This window comes from Mustela nigripes, chromosome 6 (genome assembly GCF_022355385.1).
Source record: "Mustela nigripes isolate SB6536 chromosome 6, MUSNIG.SB6536, whole genome shotgun sequence".
In the NCBI taxonomy this organism is placed as follows: Eukaryota; Metazoa; Chordata; class Mammalia; order Carnivora; family Mustelidae; genus Mustela; species Mustela nigripes.
Window position 1 is genome coordinate 66,631,024 of NC_081562.1, and position 27,063 is coordinate 66,658,086.

The 27,063-nt window shown below is 40.0% G+C and overlaps 1 long non-coding RNA gene across 3 annotated transcripts in view; it reads right to left on the reverse strand.

Annotated features, from left to right (window-relative positions):
* Nucleotides 1-1,482: 1,482 nt before the first annotated feature.
* Nucleotides 1,483-27,063, reverse strand: part of LOC132020641 (uncharacterized) — a 79,459-nt gene continuing 53,878 nt past the window's right edge. Inside the window, exons 3-4 of one of the 3 annotated variants that reach the window (XR_009405047.1) lie at nucleotides 16,445-16,553; nucleotides 1,483-1,707 (exon numbers count right to left, since the gene is read on the reverse strand). This is a non-coding gene — a long non-coding RNA (uncharacterized LOC132020641). Of the gene's footprint in view, nucleotides 1,708-8,606; nucleotides 8,801-16,443; nucleotides 16,554-27,063 lie in introns of those variants that run through there. The other 2 variants (XR_009405046.1, XR_009405048.1) reach the window with 2 other exon arrangements.

Here is a 27,063-nt window from a genome sequence, read left to right on the forward strand (position 1 = left end):
TTAGCGTTCCTAATTTGAAGGCATTCTTGGTCTCCTCCTCCTCCTCCCTTCTTACTGTATTTTACTCTATTTTTATACATTTTCATCTTAATATTCATCTTAATATTAATACATCTTAATACTACATCTTAATACAACTTAATATTAACCCAAATGCCCATTGTCAGAAGGCAGTAGTATAACCCAACAGATTCCCAAGATGGTAGTGTGGTTTTGGTTGAACTTCTATGGCTCGACCAAGTGGCCGAGATACTGAGTCACTCAGGAAGCAGATTTCAGTTGGCAGCGTTTCAGGAGTTCAGACGGTAGATCCGATGTTCCCAGGAGACCTGACTGGTTCTAGTGAGTGCTGCAGTGGCTAGAATGAGTGGCTCACTTGGGAGGAATGTGAGGATTAGGAATGCAACTTAACCACTCCAAGTTTAACCCTCCTCGTTCAGAGATGGGGAAGATAATAATACGAACCTCACAGGATTGTTGGAGAATGAACGAGATAATGATAATTTCGTTGCTGCTGCTGCTATGGCTTCTAGGGAGGATCTCCCCAGAAAACCAGATCCAAGGGACATCCCAGAGGGAGAGTTTAAGAGTAATTCACATTGAAATATTTCCCCCACAGAAGCAATATTTACCCAAAGTTACAGGTTTCTGCAGATCTTGACTCAAGCAAGTCCTCTCCCAGTCCGTTCCCCATGTCTTCTGAAATTCCTTTACAAATGGCAAACTTCCCTCTAAATTTCAGCTTCTTTAAGGAAGAATGTACTCCCCTCTCACCCTTTTGCCCTGACCTCTTCCTCTTAGTGATATCAACTCCCCTCCCCACAACCACTTACCATCCTCTATAACCACCCACAGGCTTACCCAAGAGCCTTCCTTCAGCTTTTGACCTGCAGAGTTCAGGTGCCTAAAGCATCGGAGTCTTTGGTCTCAAATTCCTCCCTTTCCTCAACTTCAATTCCCTTTTCTCCTTTCTTCTCTTCCTTCCTTCCACAAATATTTAGCACAAAGAAGTGCCAGATACTCTTCTAAATTACAAAAACAGACACTCAATCCTTGGGGCTCAGGTGGCTCATTGATCAAGAAAGAAAGCCATGTAAACATTCAACCAGAACAGGTTACAGGTGATAAGTTTGTATGAGGTACATACTGATTACTAAAAAATAATTCAACATGAGGAAGTGAATTGTTAAAAGTTTCGTGTCTGAGGTTGCTTGAGTTAGTTTAAGGTGGAGGACTTGAAGCTGCTGGATAAACTGGTGTGGCATTAAGTGTGCAGTCCTGGTTACATGACTGGTTACATGTGAGACACAGTGGGGATGATATTGCCCGAAGAATAACAGACAGTACGATGGGAGGGAAGACCTCAAACAACAGGGCTTTCTTAGCAATACACTCATGGTCACGTCCTGAGCTTCTTCACAGGCAGACTCCTCACTTTATCCAACTCTCTGAGAGCATTTCCCTTTGACTGGCTCCCTCCAACACCCTCCCCCACCTTCACCTCTCTCTGACTTGGCAAGGACTTTGAGTCCCATTACCGCACCTGTTCAGGAGTTTTGGTCCCTTCTTTCCAGATCCAGCCCAGGCCCCTCCTTCCCCAACTGTACCATAGCCATTGCATCTAGCAGCAATCACAAAGCCTTGCCCTTTCCAGATCTTCTTTCAATTCATACTCACCACATTCCGCAAAGGAGACTCGTGTTTTTCCTAAGGGCCAACACACAAAACACAGGAATTACTTTCTCCATTCCTGAAGAATTCCCCCCACTGCCTTTTCGAGTCCGCCCGCTGCCTGGGGAATTCGTCCTTAAAGACTCCAAACTCTCGAGTTACTATGAGGCCCAGAATGATCCGTCTGGCTTAAGCTGACCACATCCTTCCAAGCCGTCCCCCAGGCCCCCATCCTGCCACGCCCGCCCCCCGGTAACTTGTACTTTTCAGCTCTCCTTACCTAACTACTTGACCTACTGACTTTTAGTTCCTTTTTATTGGAGGATCCTAACACAGTGTCTGGTACAGAGCCGTCTGTCTCTATAAAACTTTTTAAATGATTTGAATATATCTTATTTCTTTCAACTTTTCCTATATAGTTTTTTTTTTTAAGTGAAATACAACAGCTTAGAGTTGCTATTCTTTATGTTAAAAGTCAGGGCGAACAGAGTTAAGAGCAGGTATGGGGATGGAAAAGGGACAGACAGGAAGTGAAAAGAAATCCATGGAAGGTCAAGAGAGGTGGTGACCCACAGACTGAGAAACCTAACCCCAGGGGAGGTTAGGGACTAATCTGGAATGTCCATTCAACAAATATACAAGAAGCCTTAGTGTTGCTTTAGGCTAAAAGGATGATCTGTCTAAAAGATGACATCTCCTACTTTCACGGCACTAGTAACCAGAACTGTTATTTTAACTCTTTCTCTAGTAATTAAGTCAAGCTCTAAGAAAAACTCAACTGAAATGAGCTACTTGGAAAGACAGCTCCCGGTGAATTAGAGGCCCTGTTCATTAGCAAGATGGCTTACATATTTGTGCTTACTTTTCAGTGTTATATAAACCTGCTTGACAGGTATGAGGTTTATCTCTAAAATTCAAACAATGTATTTTACAGGCCTTTACAACAAATGTTCTTTGTAAGAAATAGAATTTGAAATATTCATTGGGGTTATCATGCTACATCTCAGAAAGCAAGTCAAAGTGCTTAAAAACAGGAAATATTTCAATATCTCCTCTTCATTATGGTGTCAAATATGCCATGACGCTATTAGCTCCATGTTAAGCTACAACCAGGTTCTCCACTTTTTGTCACACACATGGGGCTGGGGTTAGAGGAGGCCCATTATACATCAAAAGGACTGAGAGCAAAATGGAAGTGGTCCCTGGAAGGTCCTACCTTTGCTGTGATCTTAAGCTTCGAATGACCGCACTTGCCAGACACACGCTAACCGAAATAACCAAAACATTTTGGAATTCCCATTATCATAATATCCAAAACTAAAACAATTCCTTCAAGTGAACCACTCAACCTTGAAACCCACAAAGTTCAGCTAGTTGCACTAGACAAGTGTTACCTTAGATACTCATATTCTACAATCAATAATGTCATAATGGGCCAGACTGTGGTGAAAACTTACCAAGCATACATAGAGAGCATTCAGCTTTCTCCACAAACAGAATTGGAGACTAACGTAAATTTTATTGCCCACCGCATGCCCATTTTTTACTCAGTAGGATCCCAATGAGAGAAAAAAGTATGTGCGCCGTACCAGCAAAACAAAATCATTTTCTTCAGACTTGCTTAAATATTTGTGCTTACTTTTCAAGTTATATAAACCTGCTTGACAGGCATGAGGTTTATCTCTAAAATTCAAACAATGTATTTTACAGGCCTTTACAACAAATGTTCTTTGCAAGAATTAGAATTTGAAATATTCGTTGGGGTTATCATGCTACATCTCAGAAAGCAAGTCAAAGTGCTTAAAAACAGGAAATATTTCATTATCTCCTCTTCATTATGGTGTCAAATATGCCATGACGCTATTAGCTCCATGTTAAGCTACAACCAGGTTCTCCACTTTTTGTCACACACATGGGGCTGGGGTTAGAGGAGGCCCATTATACATCAAAAGGACTGAGAGCAAAATGGAAGTGGTCCCTGGAAGGTCCTACCTTTGCTGTGATCTTAAGCTTCGAATGACCGCACTTGCCAGACACACGCTAACCGAAATAACCAAAACATTTTGGGATTCCCATTATCATAATATCCAAAACTAAAACAACTCCTTCAAGTGAACCGCTCAACCTTGAAACCCACAAAGTTCAGCTAGTTGCACTAGACAAGTGTTACCTTAGATACTCATAATCTACAATCAATGTCATAATGGGCCAGACTGTGGTGAAACTTACCAAGCATACATAGAGAGCATTCAGCTTTCTCCACACACAGAATTGGAGACTAACGTAAATTTTATTGCCCACCCCATGTCCATTTTTTACTCAGTAGGATCCCAATGAGAGAAAAAAGTATGTGCGCCGTACCAGCAAAACAAAATCATTTTCTTCAGACTTAACATAATGTTGAAATTTCATGGCTCCAGAGGATACACAGGTCTAGGTCTCCCTAGTTACAAAAACAACCTCCAAAATCCTCTTATCAAACAACGAAAGGAAAAATGAAACAAATTATAAATGAATTCCTTAGAACGCCTGGTAGGGTTTTTACCCCGAGTTAAGAATGGTTTTGTTTCGGCAGGAAGGATAGCGAAGTGCCTCAAAAATAAGTCTTTGCATCATGAGTTGCAAGTGGAAGGAGGTCTACGGCAAGCAATGTACTCTCTAATTGCAAGATGCATGAGTAGGCTTTATAGTGCATCGCCAGGAGTCAAGCTTTACCCCCTACCCCCTCACCCCCTCACCCCCCAACAAAGAGAACAACACCTGCTTTCAAAAGTGAAATGAGATCCTCATCAGATAACACAGAATCATTGAGTGAGCCAGTCATGGGTCGGGTGGGTACAAAAGCCTTAAGATAAATTCCCAAAAGGATTATAAACCTAGACCAAGAAATCCCCCTACCAAACAATTTGTTTACTATTCCACCTTTCAAAGGAATTCCACAGCCTTGATGCCCTTTGGATTTCGAATATGCTTCCCAAAGAAATATTTCTGAGGCCTTTTCAAATGGGAGGGTACACATTCAGACTGTGGCTGTTTAATGAAAATTCCTCTCATTATTACTGAATTCTCTTGGTCTAGAAGAAAATCAAAATGGCGATTTAACTTCATTTGTCCTCATCTGTGTTGATGAAGATTTATTATTTTAAGTGCAAATCCCCAAAACTAAACAAATCTCCCTCTCCTCACAGAACTTTCCCATGCACCCACTCACAAAGGCAAACACCAGACAAGTTCATTATCAATGCAGGCTTGGAGAGTTGCTTCCATGTTTCCCTTTCATCACCTCAACAGCCCTCTGTCTTTGGGGCCTAGATTTCTCCCCAAACAGGCATGACAATGACAAGGAGAATTCTTCGCCAGTAAAGTGACCACAAATTCAGTTAGCACCCTATCACAACCACCACCATAACCACAGACGCATATAAGAATCCAAAAAGAATGCTAACCCACTTGCTGTGAAGAGCTCAAGGGTTATACGGAAGCGCTAAATCACTACACTGTACACCTGAAAGTCATATTCCATTGTATGTTAACTAGAATCTAAATAACAACTTAAAAAAATTGAATGCCAAAACCATTGGGTAAATGGCTGTTAGGGAACAAGACATGCACATGGTCTCAGGGAACTATCCAGCAGACTACACATTAGTTATCAGGGAGATTAGGTACCTTCACAATAGAGAGAACTGGTGAACGCCAGCTTAACCAAACGATTTGATTCAGCCTAACCAACATTAAGTATCTTCTATTGCTACCACTGTTGTGTTTACCCTGAATTGGATCATGAGGAATCCAACAGTCAAATGAATCCAGAATATAAGAAATTATTCTAGACAATTCTAGACAACCATCTTAGACTTTTCAAACATGTTTACACTATGAAATACCAAATAGAAGAGAACAAAAAAGTCAGGGAGACCAGACAATTCACAAAGGAGACCAAAGAGACATGATGACCAATTGCTGTTCATAATCCTTCACTGAGTCATTCACCAAATTCTCAAAACAATGATAAAAAAAATTTCTTAATAGATAGACAAATATGAATATGGACTATATCTTAGGTCATTATATCTATATCTTATTTTATATCTGTATCTTAGGTTATTATAATAATATCACTATTATCTTAGATGTTATTATAATAAGAACATTATGGCTACGTAAAAGAATGTCCTTTGTTCTTAGGAAATTAAGAGTGAAGCATCACGGTATTAGTAACTTACTTTCAAACAAACCAGAAAAAAAATATAAAATAGAAAATGAGCAACAAAGATGGGAAAAATGTTAAGAAAAACCCCAATAGATAGGAATCTAGAAGATTGTTATGAAAATAAAACATTACATTTGCTATACTTGTGTGAAAATAGTATGTTAAAGATGTACATATTTAAAGCATTACAATCTTTAAACAGAACTTAGGCATTGATTTCTCAAATGATATAGGTCAGGCAATTCTCTAATCTGGATTCATCCATTCATATTAGCATGCGCCTTTGGATTCACCACAAGCTGCAAGGAATTTTCAGTCTCCTGGGTTAATAAACATCTATCCCACAAGTCCCTCTAACTGTAAAAAGTTGATCCAGTTGAAAGTAGACCAGCATACAGGAATTTTTTTAGAAACTTTCAGATTTTAGGAGTTTATTTAGCTTTTGTTGAAATTTAAAAGACTAATTTTTGCCATTTGAGTTATCACAAGTTCCAAGTAGCCTGGAGACCTCAAGTTTACCTTCAAAAAAGACCTTCTTGGACATTTTCTGTTTTTTCCCAAATCAAGAAACAACCTGCCACTTTATAGTACTAATTCTTGCAGACTGTTTTCAACATTTCCTTTTATTTCCAGCAGTGCAAGAGTGTTTTGCTTTTTAACCCTAAGCAGCAGCATATGCTTACGGTCACCTATAAGGCGCTAAATATACTGGGGAACTTGTGAGTGCAAAACAGTGCTTCTAGAGTCCTTACTAACTGTTTTTGGTAAATTCCTCTTACAGGATTAAAGTTATACATTTTTTTTTTCTTAAACAAATTTACACATTCACATATATTAACACTTTGTAAATAATTCAGAAAGTTCAGAGACTCCTTGAAGACTACTGTTCAAACCCAGGTTCAAAACCCAAAGTTCTCAACAAAACTTTCTGGCTTCAAATCCCAGGCCTACCTCTTATTTGCTGTGGATGCAGCGAAGTTACTTAACCACTCTGGGCCTTCCATTTTATCTACAAAATAAGATCCTAGTAGTACTAACCTCAAAGTGTTGTGGTGAGGATTTAGAAAGAGTGCCTGGCACACAATATGTGCTTACAAATTTTAGCTGCTGGTAGTTGCTGTCACATATTTCCTTTTTAAAATCTTCCTCTTAAAAATCTGCCACAGCTCCTTATGCCTATAGAATTATGTCCAAGCAAACTGTCATTAAATCACTCTAAAATCAGATCCCAGTGTACTTTTCCAGTCTTATTTTATAATGCTCTGCACTCGCCCCTCATGTTCCTTGAGGAATGCCTCTGTACCTTTGCTTATACTGTCCCCTCTCTTCGCAACTGCCCCAACCATGTTAGCCTACCCTGCTACCTACTTACTCCTAAATGCACCCTTTCAAGGTTCATGTTAAACTCGAGCTCTTCTGCAGGAGCGAGCAGATTAGAAATAATCTCACCTTCCTTTGTGCTACCATAGCACTCCCTGTAATAAGTGCATATTTTACCGTGTTTTACAGAAATGTGCTGCCATGTCTCCCACTAGACAAAAGCCCCTGTGTTCTGCTTATCTTTTCTTTTCATGCTCCAAAGTCCCTGGCCCAGTTTCTTGGACATGGTAGCTCCATGATAAATATTCGGTGAAATGAATGGTTAATCTACAGGAAAGAATTGAAACAGATAATATCTGAAATTGCATGTCATTTCCTCTCATATAAAATTTAACTATTTTCTACTTTAATTAAGTCTAGTCCCTGGATATTTTTATTGGGGGCCACCAAGCGTGGCGTAGTGTAGATGTTTCCTGAGTGGAAAAGCTCAGTTTTGTACAACAGACAAAGCTAGTCAACAAAAGAACAGTCACATTTTTCTATTTGAGTAGAAATTGATATTCTACCCTCTTTTTTTTTTAAACTTGAAAGTATCTTTTCTAAAGTCTTCCTATTTCCAAATCCTCCAGATAATGTTCAGATTCCTTCACCCATTCAAATACATTTACTGAACATAACATCCTAGAGGCTGTGCACCAAGATAGTTAGAAAGACACTTCCCTTGAAGGGCTCATAATTGGGGGGGGGGGGGGGACAGGCATCTTGCCAGACACAGGGGACGATCTGGAAGAAGAAACAGACAAGACTGGCAAAGGGAAGAGCCTAAGCAAAAGCCAGAAGTCCTAAAAGGCATGCATAGCAAACAGTGTAAAGTGTAGTTTTGCTTGAGCACAGGGAGGTAAGAGACAGAGAAGTCTGAAGTGCCGGGATGGAAGCCAGATCACGAAGGGGTTTTGAACTGTATCTTCCAGGGAGAATGGAATTTTGAAGCAAGCTATTGAGATGATTAAATCCAGAAAGGTTTCTGATCACAGAAGCATGGCAGTGGGACCGAAAAGGGAAGCTGGCAGCAGGAATAAGAGGAAAAAAAAAAAAAGAAACAGCTAGCCAGGCTATGTGGTGAGATGGAGAAGGACTAAAATGCAGTTTTAGCCCTTATGTAGTTTTCTCAGTATGGTTGGTGGTCCTGCTGTTCCTCTCTCAGGCCAGCTGCAATACCGTCCATGCTACACTACTTTCTCTGACAATTAGTAAGTATTTACATGAGTTAATTTAATAAATATAGGAGACAGGCAATCATCTAAGCTGAAAAGATGCATCAGACTCCTCAGGTGATCTGAAGTAGGTTCATGCATTACCAAGATAACGTCTTCTTGCTCTTCCATTCGTTCATTCATTCATTCTAGTTGCCGCTCCCTCTAGTCGCCGTTCCACTATGTCTGGCTGTGATCATTTCATGTCAAGGACATGGGGATACACAAGACCTTGCTCCTTTCCTCCAAGTGTTCAAAGCCTGGCAGAAGCGTTGTCATCCGTTCAACAACAGGAGTCACTAACAGGGCAAGCTGTCTATAATGGTCTTCATCTCACACGAGGCTGTTTAAAGACATCTTCTGGGTAATGGTCACAATACAAACTCAGAATTCATTTTTACCTTAAATGACTGGTTTGGTACGTGAACTACAGCACTGAACTGAAAAGGGTTGCTGCCACAATAATTGAGATCACTTTGCTTATGTTCCACAACAGGTACCTGTGGATGTGCCATCTTGCTAAAATTCATTTGTAACCCCAAAATCAATACAAGCAGTGTTCTCATGGACACTTATGGGCATGCACAGCGCAGCAAAAAATGTGAGTTGCCTCTGAGCACGGTCCCAGCTGAGGGGGAACAAGGCAATGCTCTGCTTTCTAGTTTCAGATCAGCACTCGTACTATAAACATGTGTTTCTAGGGCACAGGGCTAAGCACAAGAGGGCTGTGACGTGCCTTGCAGAGAAAAACGGGTATGTTAGATAAGCTCTGTTCAGGGATAGGGGGCACTTGGGTGGCTCAGTGGGTTAAAGCCTCTGCTTTCAGCTCAGGTCATGATCTCAGGGTCCTGGAATCGAGCCCTGCATCTGGCTCTCTTCTCTGCGGGGAGCCTGCTTCCCCACCAACCCCCCGACCTCTCTGCTTGTGTCTCTGCCTACTTGTGATCTCTCTCTCTCTCTCTCTCCCCCTATATCAAATAAGTAAATAAATAAAAATCTTTAAAAAAAAAAAAAAGCTCTGTTCAGGGATGGGTTAGAGTGCAATTGATTGTGAATTCAATGCTAATGAATTAACAATATTAAATTCAATGCTAATGAATCAACAATATTCAACAATATTAAATCAACAAAATTAAATATTAAATATTAAATGAGGTGCCTTAAAACAAAAAACAGAAACAAGGCCATGGAGGACACCAGGGTGGCTCAGTCAGTTAAGGGTCTGCCTTCAGCTCTAGTCATGATCCCAGGGTCCTGGGATTGAGTCCCGTATTGGGCTCCCTGCTCAGAGGCGAGTCTGCTTCTCCCACTACTCCAACCGCCTGTTCATGATCTGACTCTCTCTCTCAAATTAACAAAATCTTTAAAACAACAGCAAAAAAGAAACAAAGTTATGTACTCATCAACCGAGAAAATGTTGTGACAGAGACTGACAGGAACCTAAAACTTACACATGCCCTGGGGCCAGTGGCTCAGCATTCACTAATTCAGCACCTGTGGTGACTGCTGCAAATGAGAACGGACTGTATCGATCAGGTAAAGATCACAAAGAGCCATCTGTAGCACGTGATTTTCCTCAGCTGCCCATTCTGAGGATTCCGGAGGGCCACAAAGGGAAGAACCAGAAAACGCTTTCTGAATCCTACAACCCTCCAGTAGAATGACTGAGCATTTTTCCACCCCTCTAGAGTCACTCAGACTCCCAGGGAAGTGCTTGCTGCTGTATTGGCTAGCTAAAAAGGGGAGGCCAGAGAAAGGGCCAACAGGCCAGGGGGTGCCGTGGGTCAACATAAACAGGTGTTTTGGGTGTCACTGTTTTCTGCTGCAACTAGTCTTAGTTGGAAGGTCTGATAGTCCTTGAAGGCCATTTGCTTCCCACTTGATGCTTGTTTTTCTCACTATCCCAACAACACAGGAGATTCTCTCTGGGATACGAGGCTTCAGAAAGGGCTGTTATGTGCCAGACCTCACTCAGGACCCATTTCGACTATGAAGAACCAAATAATCCATTCTTTAATTTCTAAAAGTTTACACACTGCAAGAATATAAATCCCACACACCATCCAAAACTTATGCAAATGCCCCAGGATTCATGTTTCCCTCTGTAAAAGCTAATCCCCTCAAGCAGGAAACAACTTCTGGACACTGATATATTAGAAGCTGGTGTCCTGGCTCCAGAAATCCCATGCATTAGAACCAGAAGCATTCACGAAGAGTTCCATCCTGGGTCTCCCTCCCTCCCAAGGTTGACATTGTGTTTATTTGTCAAACAAAACAGTCATCCAAGTTCAGACCTATTGAAAAGCTTCCAAGCAAGATGAGAGGCCAAGACAAGGGGGAGGAACAGCTAATCAGAAATCAAGGGCAGGAAAAGCTGGACCCAAAATAAATACAGTACAAAATGCCCAGAATAGCCCAGAAAGACAGCTGATGACCTTTTCTTCTAAAATCTCTTAATATCACAGTATCAAATAGCCTATGTATCTAAAATCAAGCACAGAACTACTATCACAAAGGTAAGGAACAAAGTAAAAAACAAAACAAAACAAAAAAAAAACAGAAAAACAGGAAAAGCTGGTGGTTCAGTGACAATTTGCATTTTAAAATACAAACTAAAACACAGAAGACAAATACAATTAATGCACTGTACTGATGAGTCCCTCACTGGCGAAGGATTGACCTCAGTTCAAGGCAATGGTCACAGGAAGCTGTTGAGGCTATTTCAAGCTCTAAAAGCTACCATCATTTCTCAAGAGATAGCATTTTTTCTTTTTGCCGAAAGACTAATGGGTCCTGCTACAATGGCTGTAATTAACCACACTCCTAATTTAAGTTTCCTCTTAAATTGAACAAGCTCTGGGCTGTGCCTTCCCAAGCAGAGGGCAGCATCTTGGTATTCAAGGAACACAAAACACACCTGGGGACACAACCTCATTTCTTTGATTATAATGTACAAAGCCTTGAGCTACTGCTAAATAATAGATTTAAGAATTACTGAAATCCCTTCTCCCACATCCTTGCTCCCTAAGCTATAGAGAGCCTTGGCTGATTGAAATTCTGGAGCCAGAACCATGCTTTTCAAAAAATGTCATATTAACCCACAGATCCACTACATGAGAGCCAAAGTTCCCTTGGACCCTCTTCCTTCTTAAAAAACTGCTAAGACTTGGGGCGCCTGGGGGGGCTCAGTGGGTTGAAACTCTGCCTTCCGCTCAGGTCATGATCTCAGAGTCCTGGGATCGAGCCGCTCATCGGGCTCCCTGCTCGGCAGGGAATCTGCTTCTCCCTCTCTCTCTGCCTGCCTACTTGTGATCTCTCTTTGTCAAATAAATAAATAAAATCTTAAAAAAAAAAAAAAAAACCTGCTGAGACTATATGAGTCAGTATCATCAGAAGTGCTAAGTGCTTCTAATTAAATACATAAATGCAGAGCACTTGAAAAAAAAAAACACATCACCTGTCCCGTTATAGAGCCAAGGCCTGTGTGTGCACACACCCTCCACATATTTTGATTATTTATTTGCTAAATGCGTAAACATTTCCTTTCAGTCTACAGTTGCGCCCTTGCATATCTGTATCAAGGAGAAAAAAAAAATCAAAGTCACTGAAGCCAGTTTCCTAAGGGGTGGGGAGAAAACAAAGCAACTGAGAATAAAAAGAAGCTGTGGCTTTGGCCCAGTGGCGGGCAAAGAGCTCCTGCAGCCTTCAAACTCCATCCACACCCTTGCACACAAAGGAAGCAGCTGCTTAAAGGCAGAGTTCTAAAAACCCAACCACACCTCCCTTTGATTGTAAAGGAGATCCGAGAAGCTCTGTAGAAGAGGGAGAGAGGACTAGATGAGGACAAATGGAAATAAAAATCTTCTGTGGCTTTCATAATGGAAAGAAAGTTACATATTGCCTCAAGTTATAATGAACTAATAAAGCTCAAGACATAACACATATGTGACACGATTCCAGTTAGGTCAACAACCCCCAGCAGCACCTTGAGAATCCACAGTAGGAATTTACCTAGAATAGCAAATGTTTGGTCCACAAAAGGCAGTGGGGACATAGAAAACTTCAACCTCCCTATGATAATTAAAGTGAAAAATACTACCAGGGTATGGACAAAGAGGGCCCAAAGGAACATAGTTATGGGGGGTTGCTTTTCTTTGGGACACCACTATCTCAGCCGCCTGCTCAAAAACCACTACATGAGGGTACCCAAGTGGCTCAGTCAGTTAAGTGTCTGCCTTCAGCTCAGGTCATGATCCCAGGATCCTGAGATCGAGTTCCACATCAGCTCCCTGCTCAGTGGGGAGTCCGCTTCTCCCTCTGCCTCTATCCCTGCCCCTGCTTGTGCTCTCTCTCAAATAAGTAAATAAAATCTAAGACAAACAAACAAACAAAAAAATCCCACTATATGACAAGGTGGAGAGATTACATAAGCATGCCTGCTTGATGACACAGACAGTCCCACAGCCTTCCTCACCCTGAAGAAGAGAAGACCCCACCAAAACCAGAGCAGAGGCTCCACCTCATTCTTATGTCTGGGGCCACTCAACCTCCAAAGGGGTAGAAAAAACAGCTTTCACCATCGCCACCAGTGATCTCAAGAACCATGAAAACAATGGAGAGACCAGGGGGTTGCCTCTGCTCTGGGGCAAATGATATTTCTTCTGTTTGCCAGTTATCAGAACATCTAAATGACTGGAAGTACTGAAGTTTTTAGTTTAAGTTTTCCCTAGATGTCCTCCTGCATCCTCTTATACTTGGGTATAAGAGGACAAAGGACAGAACTTAAAAGTAATAAGTAATAACATGATTTGGTATTTATTCTCATTTTATTAATCCAATGTCATTTCTATGACAATTAGTAAATGTTTTTAAATCAATGTTTGCTTTGATGTCTGGAACAACAAAACAAATCCAGTTTTGGGGGGTGGGACACTCCCAACTGTGTCATGTGGGAACTGAGAATTTAAAAAGGGATAGAAGAGAAGGCCAAGTACAGCTTTCGTAATCCAGCTAGGCCACTTATTTAACTACATTTATTTATGTAGCTTATATATAAATATACACACCCTTTAATGAACAGAGCATGTGTATTAGAGACCATTAATGTGAAAATATATCTAGATACGCTCAATATAGCCTTATATCAGTCACAAGACTCCAGTCATTTAATTTTTTATCTGCTCTGGACATTAACTATTTTGTGAACTTAGGTCATATTTTGAAAACATTCCTTTGAGAATTGAGAATTGAGAGTCAATTCTTCCCAAACAAAACTATGATTTTTCCTTTGTGCAAAATGACCCGACTTCCCCCTGACTCTTAGCTCCACTGGCCTCTTCTTGAACTAACCATGTAAAGCAGTTTCAACAACCAAGAGTGTCTTCACTGACTCACCCTGGGGAGGGACCTGCCAAGAACACATGGACAAATGCTTCCTTTCATCTTCCCTCAGATTTCAGTTTAAGGCGAGGCAAGTAGGAAAATATTTATTAGTTTTCACCATACTTAAAAAAAAAAAAAAAAAACAAAAACTAGCCTTATATTTTAAAAAGAATTACCTGAAAAGTCCTATAAAGAATTAGATGCAGAGTCAAACCAGCAACATCCATAATAAGATTCAGAAAAACAGTAAGAATAAGGACTATTATTTTTAGCACCCATGCAACACACCCAAAAGCACAGGGCTGATACTCTGCAGCAAACCTATCAGATCAGCATGTTAATATCCCTTCTTTAGAGATGAGAAGCTAATCCAGAGAGATCGTGGGAAAAGGTGAGGGAGCTGTGACTTTCACAAAGAATGGTCACACAGCAAGGCCCCCAGGCCCACTCCTCAAATCTGTTTGAAAATACTTTCTTCTCCCCCAGTTTGGTAATTCTACCGATTAAGTCCATCTTAGCTCAAGATTCATACATTAGGGACAGGTTTTTACAAACTTCCTTAAAAGAAAATTAGACTTAAAAAGAAATTTGACAAAATCAGAATAAATTTGTTCAGAAAATGCTTTGAGAGCTGCTTCTGAGATTCAGCCTCCCCGCCTGGATCAGTATCTATTTCTTTATTCATCTCTTCAGACTCTTTAGGTCTCACAGCAGAGATCCTTCCCCTGCATTGTCAGCTTTCCAAGCTCTTGATATGGCTGACAAGATATCCTAAGGATTTCTAGGGTAGCCCAGATGTCTATCACTTCTGGATTTAGTTTCTCTTCCTCTCTGTAACTCCTTCCTGAATCCAAGCAGAGCCCTTGCTGTCAGGGAGCAAGCCTTCCCACACCACACACAGAGCAGACAAGGGCCCACCTGGCCACACCCTCAAGAGCAATCTGCCAAAACATCTTCCATCTGCTCCTGACTAGCACGCCCAGACGGTCAGGCTGAGGCAGACAAATCACCTAAAATCAGCGTGTCTACTTTCAAAGATACTCATTTAGTCCAACAACCCTCCCCAGATCGGCAGAGTCTAAATTACTGAGTAGTCCCTGAACAAACAAAATACAGTCATCACCAGAAGACAGGCACAAAAATATTCACTGGAGCATTTATCTGGTATTCATCCAAACTGGATAACCACCGAAATGTCCAGCAACTAGAAAACAGATATATAACTGAATATTGTGAAAGCGAGGAGAATGGCGGAAAAACTATAAATATTGGAGATAAATTTCACAAATATAATAAGAAAAATTCACCAGGCACAAAAGAATATATAGGACATGGTTCTAGTCACATGAATTTTTTAAACAGGCAAAATGAATTAATCAGTTATTTCCAAGGGCATTTGGGGTGCTGGCAATTTTCCATTCATCTGCGTGCTGTTACAAAGGTGTACTCACTTTGTGACAATTATTCAAGCTATCCACTTATGATTTGTGGGCTTTCCTCCATATTTCCATAAAAAGCTGACTGAAAGAGACCTCAGAGAATATCTGGTCTGCTCTCCTCAGTTGGCATAAATAGAAGTAATTGTTTCCCGTGTATGTTAAATTATTGCAAGGACACACAGGAACTCCATGGAAGGGCTGGGACTGGACATTGTATCTTTTAATTCCCCATCCAAGCACCAAAGCTCTCTCTCAAATGTGGGAGGATGTTTCTCCAATTTCCTTCCTTGTTGTGACTATGGCCAAGGTTTAGAAGAATTAGGATCATATTTCTATTAAGACTCTAGGCTCCTACCAAAGCAGGGTCAGGAAGAGCATTTTAAACACCACTTAGGATATGGCCAGTCAGAAAAAGTCAGTGCCATGTTCACACTCCAGGTTTTGCCACTTACCAGTTGTGTGACCATCAGCATTCTCCCTACCTTTCTCTGAACTTCAATATCCTCATGTATATTCCTGAAAATATTAACTCGTCCCTGAAATGTTGTCATGACAATAACACAAGGTGTCAGAGTAGGGACTGGCACATCACAAACAGAAAAAGTATGTGTTGAATACTGATTGATTTGAATGAGTCAAGTACTTGTCACTTAGCAGATGCTCAAGAAATAGTTAGGTGTTGTTATTATTATTACTGAACAAAAATACCAGGGAGGAAGGGAGTAAATAAGCTTATGTGAAAACATCTCATTTTTCTAAGCCTATAGGGTCATTAACAGGTTGACCCAATTCTCACTAGTTTCGATGTGGCACTGAAATGGTCTGCAGGACAAAGGCAACAAAGGATTTGAGAAGAGGGTGGTACTGTTCATGGGCTACCTGGTCTGTATTTCCATTCCTGGTGCCAAACAGATTTGCTCACAGACTGCCACACCATGTCAAAATTCTATAATCACCCATGTGAGTCATAGCACTTCAAGAATTAAAAAACTTTTCAAGAGTGGGGTGGGTCATCAGTTCTCATAGACTTAATGAGTCAACCAACATAGTCAAGTAACTTTACTACTGGGGAAAAATTTACACACTGAACATACAGAAATTACCTTTCTATATTCAGGCTTTAAAGATCTCAGAAATAAACCATGGAGAGTAGAGAGTTTACTCACATTTTAAAAAGCAAGTCTAAGATAGATTTTTTTCCTTCAGCTCTTCAAACCTCCCATGTACTTATTGGCCAACCGGTCCATAAAATTCTTTTATACTGGAAAGAAACAACTGTAAAAAAAAATTAAAACTAATTTCAAATTAGAGCATACCAGAAAAAAAATAAAGCGGACAGATGATAAATTATTTTACAAGCAATGAAGAACATCTAACAAGGTAACATGTGTAATCAAAAACAAAAAAATCTGGGATGTCTGCATGGCTCAGTCAGTTAAGCACTTGCCTTGGGCTCAGGTCTTGATCCCTGGGTCCTGGGATTGATTCCGCCCTGGGGCTCAGCAGGGAGTCTGCTTCTCCCCCCTCCCTCTGCCTGTTGCTCCCCCTGCTTGTGCTCTCTTTTTCTCCTTTTCTCCTCAAATGAATAAATAAAATCTTTAATATTTAAAAATAAATAAATAAAAACAAGAAAATGTGTTAAGGACCAATAGATTTAACTAATTTCCTTCTAGTTATCCTTCTTTCCTTCTTCCTCTTTTCTTCTCCACCCGCCCCAACCCCAGCACTCCCTTCTCTTTCTTCCTTAGTTCCCAGTTGCTAGGCAACCTCAAATATTCCTTGAAGCTGGAGTTTCAGGAGAAAACCACCAGCATTCCTTTTTATAGCACAAAGTACCTGCACCATGTTAGACACTCTATGAATGTTTGTCAAGTACATAAACGAACCACAATTTTACTATATTTAGTTGTTAAGGTCAAAAAAAAAAAAAAAAAAGAAATCAATTAAAAAAGGGGAAGTCAATCAATTAAAGAAAATCAATATGCAGACAATACGGTAGAAACATATACACCCCGTGTTCTAGACTTGCACCTAGACTTAATTTCCTTACTTCTTGTAATTAACATATACTCGGGGAAAAAAAAAAAAAGATCCCGGTACTATATGTATGGCATGTACATACTCACCAGTACAGTAATAAAATATATTTTGAAGTAAAGGAATATTTAGGAATAGAAGTTCCTTTTGAGGTGCTCACTATTCAAATACCTCCTAATACCTCCATCTAAATAAGAAAGCAAGTATCTCCCAGTTAAGTACTACAGATAACCTCATATGCGGTTATCAAATGTACACAGAGTCAGAGCCAGTCCCAGACCAAATTATGAAGGAGCAGTGTGGCTCCTTGCTTCTTCTATCTATCCTTCTGAGGAGTCAGTGACCCCAGATGTTTAAGTAGGGAAGAAACAGGATCAGCACTAAGGTTCAAAAGGCTTAATGGATAGCTTTCCTGGGGATATTTTCATTTGAAAAAGAGCTTCAAAAGAGGCAGCTGCTTAACACAGAAATAAAATGCATTACTGACAATGGAATTTCAGGCATGAATGGGGGATAAAGGCTGTCTTAAATCTCTCAACTCAGGTAAGCGTCTGTCCATGTGGTCGCCCCTAAAGCTGGCTTCATATATAACCCATACAGACACACCAATCCAGGTGAACTTTTAGCAATTAATCGTGTATACATAGGCAAGCCCAATTTTAAGACTAATGTGTGCTCCAAAAATATATTCATCAACAGTTTTCAAAGTAAGTGTGCAGGAACCCGACTCCATAGATGCTTCTGAGAACGGAGGCCGGAGTGAGTGACATGGGACAGCCGACACAGCAATTTCACTCTTGTCTGTGTTACATTGAGATCCAAGATTTGGCTGGAGAAGTGGTTTCCTTGAGTGCTCATAAAGGGTTGAAATTAACAATTACATTAACAGAAAATTTCCATGAGTTTATACCATAACTGATCTGGAACAATAATCACAGCAAAATCCAACCACCATTTCTAGCAGGGCCTTTGTGGGGGGTCTGAGTTCTAGCTGGGGTCCCAGCACACAGGTCAACCTGGGTCTGAGTAGACCTGAGCTTGGCCTGTGCCCCCTTCTCCTGCCCTGGAGCGAACAGCAGGAGGAAGGACACAGACATTGCCAGAAGGAAGGGACCAACACTGAGGGGACAGCACTGAGATGGGGAAAGCCTGAGGATATTCCAGAGGTGGGGAAACAGGGACCTCTGCAGGAGCAAGACACAGCACATTTCTGTGAGTCAGTTACATCCCCAGGCCCCTTCCCAACCCCATCAGCCTCCTTCCTAGAAACTACATGTGCAAGGTTTAGAGGTCACACATCTAAATACAAATGAGGGCCTATAGGATACAGACGAGGATACAGAAAATTAGTGGAATGTTTTAAAGAGAAGAAAAAATATATTCCATATATTTTATTCCATAAAACCCAATTCTAAACATGTGCAATAAAAAAACTGTTAAAGACTTTAAGAAAGTGTTGCCTGAACTTGCTCCAGAGGAATCCATTCAATTGGGAAGCATTGAGTATTTTCAGTCCCTCCCTTAGCACAGAGCTCTGATTATTTGGCCCAACCAAGACTGAATACATAAAAACACTTATAAACATGAACCATGAGATTTTTTGAGTTTCCATCATGAGCCTTGTTAAAGTAAGTCAAAGATGTCCTTTGTCACACAGTTTTGATCGAATGCAAGCGACTTTAGTCATTTCCTCAGAAACAGACATAAGCTATAAATATGAACTAACACAGCCACTCACAAAAAGGTTCGCTGACAAGTTTAATTTAAAAAGAACACTTTATTAAACTGAGAAGTAAGCCACAAAAAATTCAAACCCATGCAAACAACATTCCTAGCAGAAAAACCTGTTGTGTAATGGCAAGGATAATTACAATAGCCTGTTACTAGACTCATACATTTTTCCTGCACAAAAATGAACAACTACAACAAAAAAGTCTGTATTTATGTTTACTTATTATTTTTTTAAAGATTTTAATTATTTGACAGGGAGATAGAGAGCCAAAGAGCACAAACGACAGGAAGAGCAGACAGAGGGAGCAGGAGAAGCAAACTCCCCGCTGAGCAGGGAACTCAATGCTGGGCTCAATCCCAGGACCCTGAGATCATGACCTGAACAGAAGGCAGATGCTTAACCCACTGAGCCACCCAGGCGCCCCTGTATGTGTGTTTATTTAATAAGACAACCCTTAGCATCTTGCCCAAATCAGATTTCAAATTCTAAGAATAATCCTCCAAACCATTAAGTGACTTCAGTATATCTCTTTGAGATGGGAAAAAACATGACTACTGCTTATTTTCTAAATTACTTCGATCTTCTAAAACATGACTATCACAAGTCAGAATAACATGTTAGACATACTCCTTTAGAGGTGAAGTTATTTTTTATTATAATACCTGTTTCATACCTTAAATGGAATCCAGGAGCGCCTGAGGAGCTCAGTCAGTTAGGCATCTGCCTTCAGCTCACGTCTTGATCCTGGGGTCCTGGAATCAAGCCTCATATCCAGCTCCCAGCTCAACAGGGAGTCTGCTTCTCCTCTGCTCCCCCAAACCCCGAGTCATGTTCTGGGATGCTTGTGCATGCACACTCGCTCACTCTCTCTCAAATAAATAAATAAATAAATAAATAAACCTAAATTGAATCCAAAGTCTCTATGAAGGTATGGCTTAAGTATCTGAAGCAGAGGTCTGGGAGGGAAGGAAAAAAAAAAAAAACACCCATACACAAAAAAACAGCAATCTGTTTTTATAAACAAAGTTTTATTGGAACCCAGCCATACCTATTCATTTATATACTGTCTATAGCTGCTTTTACAGAACACAATGAGAACTGAGTAGCTGCAGAAGAGAGTCTAAGTCCTGCAAAGTATAAAATATTTATTAACTGATCCATCCCTTTAAGAAAAAGTTTCCTGACCTCTGGTCTCTATGTCAGTATAGCACAGCTGACTGGTTAAATACACTCACAGTTGACTAAATGTTGAAATACACACTAATCCTGGCTTAGTCATCTTGTTGGACAATTACCTAAATCACTTAACCTGTGGCTGCTTTAATTTTCTCATTTGTAATACAGTAATAGATAATATTTGTTGCGAACTTATGTACCAGAAACTATTCTAATAGTTCTACTTTCAATAAATGGACAATGCATTCATTTAATTCTGGCAAAAATGCAGTAAGGAAAGTAAAATGATTATCCCCATATTACAGATAAAGAAACTGAGGCACAGTGGTTAAATAACTTGCCCAAAGTTACACTGCTATTAAGTAAGAAAATCAGGATCAGAACTCAGGCAATCTGGGTCCACAGCTGGTATTATTAATCTCTGTGCTATACTGATAATACTTTCAATTTTTGAAAAGTTACAGATAATAAAAAGAAATCTCAAAAGGTTTGTAGGCTAGAAATGTTAAGTAGACATAGTAAAGTATACCTCTGCACAGCTTAAGATAAAGTACCTAAAATAAGAATATAAATGGATTTGCAAGATTCCTCTGATTCTAAAATTAGAGCTTACCCTGAGGTATGAGGAACATAAAAGTCCACAATATTCCATTTTTTACCAAAGTAATCAAAGAACCAAACTAACTAACCACCGTCTATCTTTCCCTTGGTAAGCTAAGGCCACTTCAGAACCTTCAGAAAGTCTTCAGGATAAAGACTTACCAGGGACCCCAAATCTTCCGAATTTTTTCCCATCTAGTCTTATCCTCAGCCTGGTTTACATCTGGGAAAAGGCTGAGCAAACATCCACATAAATTATGGAAAGACTTCTTCACAGCCTGGCAAGAATAACTCTATCCAAATACCAATCTCTGCATGGTTCAGGAAGATGTCCCCTGCTGAATCATCCCCGCCACTTCCTGAAGTTCTCCAGGATGTCTGGAGGAAATGTGTCACCTAAATGTGACCCAGTACTCTTTTGGACTGAAAGACAAGTTTATACAACCCAAATAATAATAAGGGGGAAATATACTGTTAAGTTACTCATCACCAACTTCCCATTTAGATAGAGATGTTCTTAATCTTCTTTTCAGTCAAGCTAGTCTTTCATTGGCTTGTAATGTCTGCAGAGTCATGTCCAAATTCTTGACTTTGACATTTAAGGCCTCCCTTTGCTTCTTTTCCACTCCTACCTCCTTTATTTTTGGTCCTTCATGTAACAAGGACAGCCTATTTCTCTTTCACACATCACCTCTACTCCTGTCTCTGAACCACACTCATTCTGTACTCCATTTTTTCTACTCCCAACACCACATCCAGTGTACAGGCCAAATCACTGCGCTCAATATGGGATATAATTTGTACTTCCTGTGAGGACTGGATCCTCACAATCCCTCAGGGGAAAGAGGTATACAAAAGACTAAATAAAGTTGTATAATTAAAGATGTGAAATCTACTACAGGATGTAGATTACAGGATCTAAAAAGACTTTAGAGAGAGGCTATCACTGAGTTGGACCTTGAAGGAAGGGGGAGGCTCACAGACTGGTTGAGTTTACAAAGTTGGAAGAGTAACCATATGGGATAAAGGTTTACATCGCACATTCCAGAGCTAGATAGGCCTGAGTCCAAAATCCTGGCTCCCTCTGACTGGTGTAGGAGTGATGGTTAAGTAAGTTAGGTGGCTGCCTACCCATGACCAAACCCTATTTGTATCCCATCCTCATGTCTTGTTCAAATAATTAAACCTTCCGTGCTATGTCCCTATGGAGTCTTCCCCTTCTCTCACTGCCAACAAGATTCAGTGTTTCGACCTCTTCATTCATATGGGCATTTAACCACATATTGATTTTCAGTGTTTAAAATATTCCAGAAGTATGCTTTGCCTCCTCAATAAGACTTTGTTATCAAAGAATAGTTTCTTTCAAACAGACCCTTGGCATTTGCAAATTTTTAGGTTCAAGGTCCCTGACAAGTAGTGCTAGCTGAGCTGAGAAACAATTTAAATTATATGCGTGGGCTGTCTGGCAAGTTACATGGGGCCCAGCCAACCATAAACATCGGTCTTCCTACACGGCTTTGTGTTCTGCCCATCCAGGAACTCCTATGAACAGACTTAAAACTTGTTTCTCCCTGGGATGGTCAGAAAAAAGCTCACAGCTAGGGCTAATGATAGAAGTAAAGATCAAGTACAAGAAAGGGAAGGCTCTCAGCCAAAAAAATACACATTAGAGAGTTGAAGAAATTACATGTTATAGTATATTTGCAAATCTGAGGTTGGACAAATGGCTTGGAATTCACCTCTTGTGCTTTAAGAGGGTTCAATATAGGGTGTATGGTGTTCTCACAATACCAAGCACCATGAGGTCAATACTAGCTGAAAGGATAATCTTATAATCTCTGATGTCCCAAAGTCCTCAGTGAACCCAATTTCTTAGCCAAAATCAAATTTCCCTCAAGGTTCCAAAATCTTAGTATTTGCAATGTCTACTGACATATTACATCAAATAAAGCCCACATGGCTTTAAATTAACATGTTGCCTCACAATCATATTTGTAGTGTTTAGTAATGGCTTGCCTTTTTTTTTTTTTTTTAAACGTTTTCATGCACAGCTTTCTTTGCCAACGCTGGCAAATTATTTCCTAGAGAAAGATTCTAATTCAAAGATGCTAGGCAATTTGAGGATTTAAAAGTTGTTATTCTTTTAAAGTTTTCACTGAGTTGATTGAAATGATTAAGGCTTGCTGGGAAGTTTTATGTAAAAATAAACATGCACAGTTGTGTGCGACATGGGACAGTGGGGTGGGGGGAGGGAATGAACATGGCTCAGTTTCCTAATACACCAATTTCTTTTGTGGCAAATACTTCATGAGCTATCCTGAAAATTATATAACAAATATTATGAGCTACAATGTAAAATTTACCTAAGAATGTATTTTAAACAGTTGATTTCAATTAAATTTGGGGCGAGAACTTTAGAGCAGACATTCCTGTTATTTACACATTTCTTGGAGCACAGGCATAGTTTTGTAGAAATTGGAGATGGCTGACTACACTCATTTATGTCCTCAGAGGGAAAAATATTCTATAATTGTTCTGAAGTATGTTCCATCCTTATTGAAAGTATAGGAGAAACAATTGCACCAGCCCTAAAACCTGGCTTTCATACCCAAGAAATCTAGTAGAACCAAGACCTTCCACCTATATCATTGGTTAATGTGTTATTGCAAATGTCACTCAAAAAATATGAAGCCAAACCACTCTGATCCCACAAGCACTCTGAAAAAGCATTCTGAACTAATGTGAAATTTGTATAGTAATTGTTTCACTACAAACCATGACTTCAGTCTATTGGCATATAACACTTTATCATGGCAAACGAATTCTGTGAACCAACATACCCAACAGAGCTCACCATAGCTCTGCAAAGTAGGTTGGCTTTTGATGAACTCTGTCATTGCTGACCCAGTAGAACAGCAGAAACTCTTTCTCTTAAACTGTCCCACAAAGAATAAATTTATTTTCACTGTCAGACTAGGACCATGATCTCTCCATCATGTGTGTTTAAGAAATACATGTGGGTTGACTGACTTATTTCCTAAGAATTAAGCTAGTGAATTTTAAGGAATTATGAAAAAAAAAAAATTCCCTCTCTCTCTCTCCTCCTTGCCTCTCTTTTCTTACTTTAATAGGCCAAATGGGAAGACGCTTTCTTGGAGGGTAGAATGGCCCTGGCAATGATCATCAAAAGCCCTAAAAATCTAATAGCCTCTGACCTGGCATTCCATACTAACTAAGCTAAAATAAATAACTGGACAAATAAGGACACGATTTATGTATATAATTTTCACAATGTTACTTGTAAGAAAAAAATGTAACCAATCAAAATGTCTATCAATAGTACCACTGAAGTCCATTCCTTAGACAGACTATTAAGCAGGCCAAGGTTGCCGAGGTGAGTACCAGTGGATAATAACATAGAAGAACATTCATGGTCTATTAATTGATCCCTTTTTGTAAATATATACATAATAAGGTAAAAAGTCTCTGGTTTTGAACACTTTCTTCTTGATCACTGAGCCGAGAGCAGTCTACCAGGAATGAAGGAAGAGGTATACACACATTCACCCCTCTCTCACTCCCAGGGTCTGTGCCAGGTCTCCTGCCTTCCTCTGAGATAGGCAGTCATACTCCAGCATGCTCCCAGTGGTATTCTTTGTAGGGCAGAATTTCAGATGAATGTGGTTTTATTTTCCTTTTTGCTTTTCTATACTTCATAATTTTACAATAAAGATTATTTTGCCAAAAGGAGCAGAGCATGATGACTAAGGGTATAAAATATGGAACAGATAAGCCTGGGTTTTAATATTCCAAGTCCATAAATTTTAGGCTATCAAGTTACTCAACCCACGGTGCCCATCCAGCAAATGGGCCAAATAATATTATAGCCATCTTTTTATTAGAGACGTTAATAGAAATTCCATGTTGAATAAAGGAAATGATTATTATGTACTATGTAAAATACAAACTAAGTATTTATACTTTTTGAAAGATTTATTTCAGAGAGTACACATGCACGTGTGCATGAGCAGTGGGAGAGGGGAGGGAAAGAGAGAATGTCAAGAAGATTCCCTGCTGAGTATGGAGCCCAAAGCATGTGGGGCTCGATCCCACCACCCCCAACAACACCATGATTGGAGTGGAAACCAAGAGTTGGACACTCAACCAACTGTGCCACTTAGGTACCCCAAAGTGTTTGTACTTTTAAGAAAAATAAATCCAAACCCAGTCTCACAGAAGAACCAAACCAATAAAAACATGGGGAAAACTGTATTTGCAATGGTAACAAAAAATGCATATTTAGCAGCCCTGAATTACCATTTTACACATACCAAAACAAAATCCCTAATAAAGTTTCAGTAATGTAGTGAAATTGCTGGTATTCCATTGTTAGCAGCACTAAATTTCGTATGAATCTTTTAGGAAAGCATTTAGGCTTTATTAGGGTAAGAGTAATGCCTCCAAAGAATTTATCTGCAATAAATAATGTGCCTAAAGCAAAAAATAATATGCAAAAAGGTGTTCATGACAGAATCCTAAATAACGGTAACTAACCAGAAATATTTGAATATCCACTGTTAGAGGAATGGGGAATGGTTTAATTCATCTTGGCATGTCAAAGCAACAAAATTAGAAAACCATCCAGACTGTCACACTGAAGACCATGGAGAAACAAAATAGTCTGATATGCTTTCAAGTGAAAACAACAGAATTCAAAATATCTATAACCCATCCCTATATAAAATATACAGACCTGCACACAGGAATAACTGAGATAAGGAGAAATGTGTGGGAGTAGGGAAGAAAGGCTTCTAGACCGAGGAGCAGTGAATTCAAAAGCAGAGTAGACCAGCAGTTGGACCACAAGACATGGTCGGTCAGCCATGCCAGCTCTTTCTACTGCATGGTAAATAATACCATAAACTTCCTATTTCTTTTCTTTCTTTTTAATATTTTATTTATTTATTTGAGAGAGAGATAGTGAGAGAGAACATGAGTGAGGAGAAGGTCAGAGGGAGAAGCAGACTTCCCATGGAGCTGGGAGCCTGATCTGGGACTCGATCCTGGGACTCTAGGATCATGACCTGAGCTGAAGGCAGTTGTCCAACCAACTGAGCCACCCAGGTGCTCCAAACTTCCTATTTCTAAAGAAGGAAGGAAAACCAAATTTTACCAGTATTTCATGAATAGATTTACAATGACATCCTCTTTCAGTCCAGATGGCAGCCAGTCACATGAAAGGGCTCTCTGAAGGCAGCCTGGGAGCTCCATTGCCATGAGGCACCCTCCGTTCCTGTGCCCTTCCAGTGACTGCAAAGTATTACAGTCTACATGTGCCCATGTAAGCAGATGGATGGATGATATCATTACACCTGAACCACATGACCCCCGTGAAACAGACAAGTGGTTTATAGGAGCCACCGCTGGATGAGAACAGCAGTCATGTAGGCGCAAGACAGCACACACTCGTGAATCTGACACCTCTGCTTGTCCACACTGCACAACTGTACAGCAGCCCTCATTCCTCTAAAGTACAGATGACACTGTCACAGCGAGAAAGGTTCCCGAAGGAAACATTTTGAAAATAGAAGTTCAAAAATATTTCCATCATTATGTTCATCTTTCCCCAAATAATATCACATCCATAAAACCCATCCCATCTGCACTCTCTAAATATGTCGACACAGAATTTTCTAATCTGCCTTAAAATTTACAAAATTAAGAGTCTTCGTTTTTGAAGTCCTATTACAAGTAGGAAAATGCAGCATGTTCCCACTCTTTCTTAAAGAAATGACTGAGCTTCTCAAAGAGGAAAATAACCACTACCGTTTATTGGGGACGCTTTGCTTATGGATCAGGCACTGATCAGTGCTATTTCCTAATCACTCAATCTTCACCACCATCCCTGATGAAGAAACTGTGATAATCATCTCACTTCATAGAGACAGAAACCGAGACACAGATTAAGCAAATTATCCAATCTAGTAAATAAACAAGACAAGAGTCTAATCTAGGCAACAGAACCATGGAAGGTCTGTTCTTAGCCACTCTGAATACTATGCTAGATTACAATTTACTGGCTGATTTCAACTGAACGTTTGTGCAGCTGGTGAATAAAAACAAACAAGCAGTGAACACTGCATAGCTCCCATTTGGATCTGCATTTTCTGAAGACAAACTAACTTTTCAACGATAACAATCGAAAAAAAAAAGTATGTAAGAAAACTATATTTCAACAGA